The sequence below is a fragment of the Papaver somniferum genome, chromosome 5, assembly GCF_003573695.1.
Source record: "Papaver somniferum cultivar HN1 chromosome 5, ASM357369v1, whole genome shotgun sequence".
NCBI classification, from domain to species: domain Eukaryota; kingdom Viridiplantae; phylum Streptophyta; class Magnoliopsida; order Ranunculales; family Papaveraceae; genus Papaver; species Papaver somniferum.
The window spans coordinates 112,354,927-112,367,133 of record NC_039362.1 but is presented as its reverse complement, the minus strand read 5'-3'; positions in this window follow the sequence as shown (position 1 = coordinate 112,367,133).

The window sequence follows — 12,207 nt, the reverse complement described above, 5'->3', positions numbered from 1 at the left end:
TGTCCTCAATGTTCTAAAGATGAAATTAAAATCAATGAACAAGGAGAAACTGTTACCATTTGAAGCAAAAGAGATAAGGAAAGATATTACCGTGTCGCATGAATATTGGGTTACCTCCCAAGAAGTGCTAAGTTTAACGTCTTCAGCCAGACTAATAGATGATTAGTCACCTCATGGAATCATAAACTAATAGCCGAAATTTCTATGGGTCATCAAAACCAAATAGAGCTATCACAAATAAAAGGAATCTGCAACCTGTCAAGAAAATAAGAAAATAAAGCACATCCTTGTCTAGTTTCCTGTTTAAGACAACTACATCTAGCTGTGGTTCAGGTTCAGGTTCTATAACTGGGTCCAAATAAAATATTTTCATGGGTTGGAATTCCTCAAAGCTAAGATCCGGTTCAGGTATTAGAGTCTGAAGAAACTCAAGTAAAAATTTAAAAGGACATAATAATAACCTGAATAATTGCGGATCCTTAAAATCAATCAGTTTTGACTCACACAATCGACCACGATGAAACTGGTGGTCAATCTTAAGCAAATGTATCAACCCTAATCTCTTAAAGTAATTAGGTTTAGTCTCAAAACTAAATAATTGACACATCTGAAATTTATATGTTCCCACAATTGGTTGAAAAATATTTGGTGGGAAAACAAAGTCGATCTTGGTATCATAGCCTGGTCTAACCTCATCTACCAGAGGATGGGTTTCTAACAACTGAACTTCCTTATGGACATCACTAGGTTCAGGAAAACGTGTATGAAGATAATCTTGCAAAATGGTTGAGGCACATATGTCAAGTCCGAAGTGAGGGACCTTTCTAAGAGTTAAGGCACATGGAGAATGATAATCACCCCCAAACTTAGAGTTTTGGGTATCTCTAGATAGACTAGCTACAATTTCCTTAATTTTTAGATCGTTGGAATCCTGAAAATAGTCAATTGCTTCTTCTAGGTTATACTCAAGTGACGCATCCTCACTCATATTTAATAGTTGTACGAGTTCATTTTCTTCGTCTAAGACCATTGTTTCTAAATCGCTAGACTCTAAAACGGTATTCTCAGAATAAACTCGTTCCTCTAAACCATTATCGACTTCGTAATCAAAAGGAAATACTACATCATCTAAAGAAGTGGTATCTCTAATCAAATCCTCGTCCTTTTGAATAGGTGAATAATCATTAAAATTATCGGGATCTGAACCAGAAATAACACTATCATCATAAAGTTCATTTGGAGTAACAAATTCCTAATCACTATGCCTACATATTTCAAATTCTTCATCAATACTATCCTCGTCATAATCATCATTATAATAGCATGAAAATGGTTGAACCTCATCTAAAGTAGTGTTACCAATCCTATCCTCGTCATCTTGATTATGCAAATAACTATCCTCATTTTCAAGGGTACTATTGGAAACACTGTATTGGAAATTAAGATTATTTCGAGCAATTCTTTCGTTCGTCTCAGCTATCACCTTGAAGGATTCCTCTATAGAAAGTTATCTTTCGTCATAAACTAAGTTGTTCATCTCAGCTAACTTACGTGTCGACTCCTCTAATTTCCCGAGGGACTCTTCTAAAGGAGAAATATAAGAATTTTGCTCGTATGACCGGTGCGTGTGTGGATAGTAATTGGGCTCATCAAGGTATGATCCATAACCTTGAAAAGGCTGATGTTCCCAACCACTATTCACATTATGGTCAAAGTAGTAACGTCCATTTTGAAACTCAGTCGGATATTCGTTGTATTGGCTCTTGTAATACCAGTTTGACATTCTATTGCAGGGGTGTGAGTTGTCACACAAAATAAAACCCACTGACAGGGGATTCGTGGGTGGATAGAGTCTTACCTCCCGTACCATACGGGTGATGAACCGTTGAAGTCGACTTAGGCCACCGACTCTGATGTCAGTGTACGAACCCGAGGGGCCGAGACAGTATCGTAACTGTCGTCCTTCCCTGCAAACAGTTTATATTTAATCTTAACCTTCCGTAGGGTTTTAAAAAAAAATAATATCCAGTCCAAAAAGTGTCCAAAAATAAAAAGAAAAATTACAAAAAATAAAACCCTATTTACATTTTCTAAAAATAAAACAAAATAACTATACACAAAATATTCTTCTTCACTCCTTTCGGATTCCTCTTTTCTTTCCTTCTTTGGCGATGCTTTCCTTTTATAGCACTTTTTCTTTCCTTGTAGCTTTGCTCCAATCTGAAAAGAATCGAAAAATACCAAAGGCGTAAAAGAGAACAAAAATTCTAAAAGAAATAAAATAAATCTAAAACCTAAAACCTAATACAAATCCGCGTCGGCGGCGCCAAAAATTGATGTAGTTTTGAAAGTGGTTGTAAAGTTCGTTCAACTCGGACTTGATAAGATTGGGTTCTAGACTTAAAATAAAAACAGAAAATATATATACAAAAGGTTTGTCACAATGTCGAGAGAGACTGAGACTCAGGATTCCACCAAATTCCATTCATGTGATTCAAATAATAATTCCAATCAATTATAGATCAAATATTAAAAATATGGACTCTTATTCTTTGCCAAAAAGTAGATTTTTGAAAAACAATGATTGTAAATCAAAAGCATGATGTATCAAAAATACATAGACCAAGCATACACCATCAAACGAAATCACACCCATTCAATAAAAATCATAAATCGATTAAAAATCAATGCAAATAGTCATAAAAGAATTATTAGAATTACCACATGCGTGAAATAGGGCTTCCTCCGTCATCCCAGTGTTTGGGTTTAGCTCCTCATATTAATCAATTGCTCAAAATACATGTTTATAGCCCAAAAGTTGATTAAAAGATGAAATAGTGCTTAAGCAGTGAGTTTAAGACTGCCAGAAGGGTCTACAGAAGAACGATAAATTAAAAGTGCTGCTGCGCTGTTGTTTTAAGACCGTCATACGCTGGTCGTAGTCACTGTGGAAGAACGACTGTTAGTGAGGGTCTGTTCTTCGTGTTCTTCAGCAGCAGCAGCAGCAGAAAAATATTTTGATCAAACTCTGATTTCTTCTTCTATGGCTCTCCTAAGGTTCCCAAACTTTCTACACCTCTTCTATATGACCCAACCAATCTATTTATATCAAAAATACCGATTAAATCTCTCCAGAATCTTCCAAAATCTCTTCCTTTCTCTTCACGGCAAAGTTGCGGCAATTTCGTGTTTTAGAGTTTCTACGCGTTTCTGAGCTTTCCTTTTGATTCTAAACTCTTCCTTAGATATATATGAATCTTTGGGAAGGTTTATAGCTCTTTAGTCTCTCTAGAATTTCTTAAAACAAGTCACACACGTGACTTTCCATATTTTGCTGTTGAGGTAAAAACCCGTCGATTGAGCCCAAGTTAATCGTTTCCAACACCCATATTAGATTTCTTGACCCATAAGGAGTCTATCCTATGAAAATCAGAGGTTTAGTCGACCTCAAACTCCTCCAAATCACGCACAACAAATCTGCTAGAGATGTTTCTCTTTTCCCGCCAATTTCAAAATTCAAAATGTGAAGGTGACCTCCCCCTAGTAATTAGGTTACCCCTTATCCTGGGTGCTGGGGTCCGCATAACACTTGTCCCTTGGGTGCCTATAGTAATTTTTCTGGGATGTGTTCAACACTTTTTCGGGGTTCCTCCGGGGTATTTCTGGGGTGTCTCTGGCATACTTCTGGGGTGCTTCTGGTACGTTATCTACGGAGGTTCAAATGCCACATTTTGAGCCAATTTCGCCGGAAAAGCTTATTTCTCCAAAAACACCTACAAAGACATAAAATAACCAAATAAGTACAAAATCGAGCACTAACAATATATACAATTGGGACAAATTAGACACAAATGCGTCTATCAGGTATGTTATTTTTTGTCGTATAAATAATGAAGAACACATGGTTGATATCGTTGAATTTAATGGATGAATGGACCCCAATTCAAAATTAAAACTGAAGAACCATCAATTCCAAAAAAAAAAAAAAAACAACCGATTTCATTCAAAACAACAGCCGATTTCTGAAGAACCCTAGTTAGAAGGAATTCCCAAATTAACATTCAAAAATGTTAATTGAACAATTTAAGTGTTCAAACAAACTTGCACCAAATTAATTAAGGGATATTTTGATTTTGGGTCCCAACTTTGCGACCAATGTTGTGTTTGGGTCCTAAAAAATTTCAAATTAGAGTTTGGGTCTCAGGATTAAAGTTGACCGTCTTGACCGTCCAAAAGGGAGTTAAATAATCGAAATTACTAACTTACATTTAACTTTTTATTTATTTACTTTTTATATCCTCATCTCCTTTCTTTGAGTACCATCTACTTTCTAAAACTCGAATTTGTCAATTTGAATCAGTCTCCGTAAGACCCTTCAATCAAAACAGGCGAAACACGTAATTTCTCAACCTAATTTCAATTGAATGTTAGTGATTTAATTAATCTCTTTCATAGAGAAGCTTTAACCGATCAAATCTTCTATAAGCTTTAACAACATTACAACCAGCTTTCGCTAGATATAGACAAAATTGACGGCTTAAAGCAGTTGCACCAATCCCATTGATTTAATCTTTCTCTATTTTTACAGGGTTTCTTTTTCTTTACTAAGCAAGCGCCGGAGAAAGGAGGAGAAGAAGAGACGAAATTTAGAGAAAAACGACCTAGCTTTTGTGTTATACGCGCAGCTCACGTGCCGACGGCGTTAATAATTAAAATAAAAAATATTTTTTGTAATGGTCAAGACGGTCAATGTAAGTCCTGGGACCCAAACTCTAATTTGAAACTTTTTAGGACCCAAACGCAGCACTGGTCACAAAATTGGGACCCAAGCATTAATTAATACAAACCCTTCCGTAAAATTGACAGAGAAAAAGTTATGAATCATCAAACAATTAGGTTAACAAAAACAAAACAAGAATATATTTTGTTGCATTATAAACATAAATTCAAACCAACATCAGTTCGTTCATTCATCGTCTTCTTCTTCTGGTTATGTTGTTCTTCTTTTTGATCTCCAGTTATGTTTCCAATCGAGATTTTCTAAAAATGTTATCGAAGGTTTCCACTAAATTAAATGGTACTAATCTATTCCCGATTATAAAAATCTCAATTAATTATCATGGAAAACTTCTGAAAAAGCAGGGGTCTACCAACCTCACCCAATATTTCGTTTAGGCAATCTGTATGGACAAACTCCAATATAATTCCGAGAGAATCAACTAGACAGTTAGACTCAATCAATGGAAATATATCCAAGAGTTGTATCTCTGTTTCACAATGTAATCAACAAATCAAACAAATAGAAATCTGTGAGCCTGATTATTATGTGAAACAACTTGAATGGTACCAAAGACCAATGTTCAAGTGTCAATCAATTTATTTTAACAACCAACGGTTGGATTATCTAATTGATTGAACTACGCACAACCTGTGATATTTCAATTATATAAAGAACATAATGCGAAAAAGATATAACACAGACACCAGAAATTTTGTTAACGAGGAAACCGGAAATGCAGAAAAACCCTGGGACATAGTCCAGATTTGAACACCATACTGTATTAAACCGCTACAGACACTATCTTACTACAAGTTAACTTCGGACTTGAATGTAGTTGAGCCATAACCAATTCACACTGATTAAGGTACAGTCGCGTTCCTTATGCCTCTGAATCCCAACAGGATTCTACGCACTTGCTAAACCAATCTGTATCACATAGAAAAGTTTATTAAATAGATATATATGTCTTCCACAGGATACCTATGAGTTTTGTTCCATATTTTGATAAATCAAGGTGAACATGAACCAACTGATACACCAGAATTATATTCCCGAAGAACAACCTAGTAATATCAATCACCTCACAGTAATCTTAATCGTATGGTAGCGAAACAAGATATTGTGGAATCACAAACGATGAGACGAAGATGTCTGTGACTACTTTTTATCTTGCCTATCGGAGATTAAATATCGAGTAAATCTTAGAGAAGATAGTACTCAATACGATAGAATAAAGTAACATCAGAACACACAACTACAGAGAACATAATTGGGTCTGGCTTCACAATCCCAACGAAGTCTTTAAGTCGTTAACCTATAATGGTTTTAGAAAAACCTAGGTTAAAGGAGAATCGGCTCTAGTCGCAACTAGTATCACACAAGAGATGTGGGGATTAGGTTTCTCAGTTGCTAGAGTTCTCCCTTATATAATCTTCAAATCAGGGTTTGCAATCAATGTTACCCTGGTAGCAAATCATTCAATATTCATCGTTAGATGAAAACCTGATTAGACTCAAGCTAATATCTTTCAACCGTTAGATCGAACTTAGCTTGTTAAACACAAATGAAAAGTGACTTCATTTAGATACGGGTAATCGTACCTAAATGTGTACACCTTGTTGTCTCAACAATAGTTAACCGAAGTTAGCCATATGAACACTTTCATATCAACCTTGTTCATCTTAATACAACTAGTTGAAATGACTCAAATGAAACTAGTTTTAGAATTGTTTCAATTGTTTATATTCTCATAGAAGTATACAAGACACAATTGAAGCAAAATCGATTTTGATTCACATGAATCAATTCACGAACATTATATTCACGATTTGCAAAAGATTCCATTCCTTAATTTATAAATGTATTAGTTCATGAAAAAACCGATTTTAGAACATGACCTACTCAAGTATGCAAACGGGTACGCATACCTAAGTGGCCGTACTTGGTCTGGGTTCGCTTGTATGCAAACGGGTACGTATACCACCAAACTCAGTTGAATTCCCGGACTTGAACTTACGCCGGTATGCATACGGGTATGCATAATAAATCCCCGGACTTTCAACTAACCAACCAGTACGCGTACGGGTATGCATACTATGGTTCCCGGACTTGGAATAACTTGCAACAGTTAGTATACAAGTACGCATACTATGTTATATACAATCATGATTAATTGTTCTAAACTCCCATTTCAATCATTGAAACATTCTTAGAAGACGACAATAACTGTCTTACACAAACTATTAGCTTCAAAGCAATTTTCAAGTGATCGACATAATAATACGAAACATTCCGAGTCTACATTAAATGATTGTCTCACACAAATCATGTAAGATGTTACCAGGCGATTTTCAAATGATCATCTTTTGAATTTCATCAAGAATATAAGATGAACTTGGTTAAAGAGAAAGCTTACCAACACATATTTCGAGAAATATGTAAGCGAGTTAAACTCAACTCGAAAATATCAAATGTGTATAATCAAAGTCTATATAGCTATACGAGTTTTGTCTCAAATAGGAGATAAAGTAGAAATAGACTTTTGAGTGATAGATGAGTTCAAGTCTCCGCATACCTTTTGTTGATGAAGTTCCACAAGCTTCCCTTAGTAGATATTCTTCTTCAACCGATAAACATCGTGAAGTCTAAAACTCAACTACACTTTCTATCCTAATCCGAGACTTAGCTATAAGTATACTAGAAATCAAGACTTATAGTTTTGGCAACTAAACTTGACAAAAAAGCTTGAGATAGAAACGCTTACGAGTTCGACCGAATAGTGCTCTAACAATCTTCCCCTTTGTCAATTTTAGTGACGAAACTATCAAATACATATGGATTACAAAATAAATAAACTTTGTAGCTTCTCATCCAAATGCTTGATTTCTTTGGTTCTTCAACATTACTCGAAATCTTCTTCACTTCCAAGTACTCCAGTAATTCTGAACGTGTTCAACTCAGCATCATAGATGTTGAAGATCCGTAGCTATAACAATGAGAAAACAGTAGCTCTCAACCATTGTTATACAATGTCATAGTATTATTACACAACATCAAAGTACAATTGCATCACAATTTTGACAACAATATTATGGTGATATGTATCACCCCCCCCCCTTTTTGTCAATATGAATTGGCAAAGGTACGAAAACTAGCGGGATCATAATAAAATTCTCATAGAGATACTTCATGACTATAAGAGAACATATCAACTTTGTTTCGATGATTTCACATAGTCGAAACTTAGTGTATTCATCAAGGAGTTTATAAAGATACAAGATAACTCCTACAATATTCCACAGCCGCACTCCCCACAAAGATTTGGCAATTAAGCACAAGTTCAACTAAGAACTCTCCCTCATAAAATGTCATTCCCGAGAGAACAACAAGAGCGACCTTACTTTTGCAAGAAAAAAAAGATTTCTTTGGACATTAACAAATCACATGAAACATGAATTTGTATCCAGAAAACTCAACTAAATTAACCAAAAGAGAACCCATGATTAATTTAACCGGAAATACTCAACATAAGAGAACTTACGGAGCCGCACAGTATTTTCACATAGAAGTTGAGCAGGGAAAGATCATTACTGCGGAATATTCAAAGATTCATTCTATTTTCATCAATATTTGCATAATGATACCATAGACTTAATCTTTATTATCAAAAGTTAATTCTATTTTCCATCAATATTTGCATAAAGATATATAATAAACTTAACTTTTGACATATATGGGACAATCATAGTTCACAGATGCAAACACACATATCCCATAACATTATTTGCAATATATAAAACCAATAAGGATTAATACTGCAAAATCATCTTCCAAATAAACTTTATAATTTAAATAAATAAATCTAAAAACATTGCAAGATGAAAATCATTGGCAATAGAAATGTGTAATCACAATATAGGCTATTCCAAACCCTAGTTATCCTTCTTAAAACACAAGAATAAATTCTCATAAGAAGTTTCCTAGATATTAAGACCTCTGAAAAATTCTTTATCGTCCCCGAACTCCTTGTTGTCATCAGCCACCGGAACATAAGGTTCATGAAGAAATGAGTAAATTCCAACAAACCTTCTTAACTGATGCCGAACCAGGGCCTTCTGAATTTCAAGAGTCCTAGAAATAATAGCCTTTATTTGTTGTATCTCCTTTCTTGTTTCCTTCAACTCTTCAAGAACACCAGAAAACTTCTGAAGATTTGAAGGGACGACCCTTGGTTTCCTCACATTCTTCCGTTTTCTTTTCAAGGAAGAGGGTACCATAGATTTATATTTTTCCTTAATGATTGATGGCTTAACAATCATATTAACCTCTTTTCCATCAGAATTCATAATGCTTGGAGTCTCCATACAAATATGGGTTTGTGAGAGAAATTCACTAAGCGAGCTCTACAAGCAAACTTGTGATAAAAAGAGTTTTTCAAGGAAGGAAAAAGGAATGTAGGGTTACAGAACCTTTATACAAAGTAAGAAGATTCACATACGCACAAATCACAACCCTAAAGAAGGCAAAATTATCGATTTTACCCCTATTTTAATGAACAAACAACGAAACCTCTTTTGAATACCAATCTAGGATATGAAAAGATCAACCAAAACCCAACAAAAAAAAAAAAAAACTTTTTCTTTTTCTTAAGACCTGAAAGTGCTTAACTCTTGTCTCTATGGGATCAGGCACTTGAGACAAGATGCACATCCAACACAATTAAGTTGTGTTGGGGTGAACGATAATCTGTCCACCATGAACTTTTTGGAAAGAGTTCCTAAAGTCCTCTTTCACAGACTGTATACACCACGTTCTTTTCTATAGTGGTCTAGATTTTTCTTTAGAAATTAACTTCTTCGGAGAAGAGTTGAGTTTACATACCTCTGAAGACTTCTGAACAAGTTTAAGCTTGTTTGCTAATCGATTTGCTCTCCGTTGAATTTTGTTGACATATCTTACTTTATGCTTGTACTTGAAACAACTAGAGAGTCTGTGACCTTTAATAGTACAGTAAGAACATGTCAAAGTGGAGGATGGTTCAGACACCATAGTGGAGCAAGCTGCTAGACAGAATGTGGTACCTGAAATATTAAAAATAGAATTTCCAATAGACAGAGAAAAATCCATTTTATCCTCCAAAATAGTTGAAGAAGTTTCTTAAGGAAAAATATCAAGATTGATGTGAGTATTACTACAATTATCAAAATCATTATTTTCAGTAAGGATCGCAACACTTGATTTTTCATCTTCATTTGAATCATAGAGATCAGACATTTCATCAAGAGTTGCAGCAAGACCTTTGTTCCCAGTGTATTTTCTACGATTTGGACACTCATTAGGAAAATGACCAAAACCTTTACACTTGAAGCACTGAGGCATATCCTCATCATCAGTATCGACTGTATCCCTGTTTTTTGGAGGAACACGATCATGAGGTTTAACTGATGATCTAAGCTTATCTCTGGCGAACCGTTTACTTCTATTCAAAAGAAGATCTCTAAACTATCTTATGATCAGAGAGACTATGTTATCAAGATCTTTATCAGACGAATCAGTCTCAATAGGATCATCCACAGAGTTGCAACTACAGAGAAAATAGTTGGGTCTGGATTCACAATCCCAATGAAGTCTTTAAGTCGTTAACCTAAGGTTAAAGGAGAATCGACTCTAGTCACAACTAGTATCACACAAGACGTGTAGGGATTAGGTTTCCCAGTTGCTAGAGTTCTCCGTTATATAGTCTTCAAATCAGGGTTTGCAATCGATGTTACCTTGGTAACAAAGCATTCAATATTCACCGTTAGATGAAAAACTGATTAGACTCAAGCTAATATCTTTCAACCGTTAGATCGAACTTAGCTTGTTACAGACAAATGAAAAGGGACTTCATTTAGAAATGAGTAATCATACCTAAATGTGTACACCTTTGTTGGCTCGACAATAGTTAACCGAAGTTAGCCATATGAACACTTTCATATCAACCTTATTAATCTTAACCATAACTAGTTCAAATGACTCAAAATAAAATTAGTTCTAGAGTTTTTCAATTGTTTATATTCTCGTTAAAGTATATAAGACACAATTGAAGAAAAATCGATTTTTATTCACTCGAATCAAGTCATGAACATTATATCCACGGTTTGCAAAAGATTGCATTCCTCATTATATAAATGTATTAATTCATGAACAAACCGATTTTAGAACATAACCCACTCAAGTATGCAAACGGGTACGCATACCTTAGTGGTCGGACTAAGTATAGGTTCGCCAGTACGCGAACGGGTACGCGTACCACCAAACTCAGTAAAGTCACGGAACTTGAACCTCACGCCAGTACGCATACCGGTACGCGTACTTAGTTCCCAGACCTGTACTAAACCAATCAGTACGCATACGGGTATGCATACCATGGTTCCCGGACTTGGATTACACATATATAAGTACGCATACTATGCGTGTATCCATATGTAAGCGAGTTAAACTCAACTCGAAATATCAAATGTGTATAATCGAGGTCTATATAGTTATACGACTTTTGTCTCAAATAGGAGATAGAGTAGATAGACTTTTGAGTGATAGATGAGTTCAAGTATACTCTCCAAATACCTTTTGTTGATGAAGTTCCACAAGCTCCCCTTAGTAGTTCTTCGTCTTCAATCGATGAACGCCGTGAAGTCTAATGCTCAACTACACTTTCTATCCTAATCCGAGACTTAGCTATAAGTAGATTAGAAATCAAGACTTATAGTTTTGGAAACAAAACTTTACAAACAAGCTTGAGATAGGAATGCTTGCGATTTCGACCGAGTGTTGCTCTTTGGAATATCCTCGAATAGAGAGTTTACTCAAAATATGTTCAATTTCCAAGGCATCCTTTTTGAGTTTCGCCTCGAGAGAGGAGCAAACTTTGCTGTGTTCCTCGCTAAAAGCCTTAAAATTAGAGTCACAATATTTTACTATACCAATGAGTGCATTGACATGGTTTTTCAACCGATTGATTCTATCATCCTGGATTCTAACAAGATTTAGAATCATTTTGCTCTCTTCGGCTGCATCCCTTTCTTCGACAGAGTCAGACTTGTTTGAAAGGAATCGAGAAAACACGTATCAGTGCAATCCTGTTTCATTGGAACATAATGTTCATCTAAATTTGAGATATACAAATCTTTTTCTTTAATAGAATTTATCTAAACAGAACTTTTATCTCTGCTGATGCGTTTATCAGAGATAGCACTTCTGTCCATAGAGTTAGATTGCTATAAACACATACTTATAAGGTCTTAAACGTGTTTGCCTTCTCTGATACCAAACCCAATATTTCGCTTAGAAGTCTGTATCGACTAACTCCAATATACTTTCAAGAGAATCAACTAGACAGTCAGACTCAATCTTAAGAAAAGTATATCAAAAAGTTATATCTCAATTTC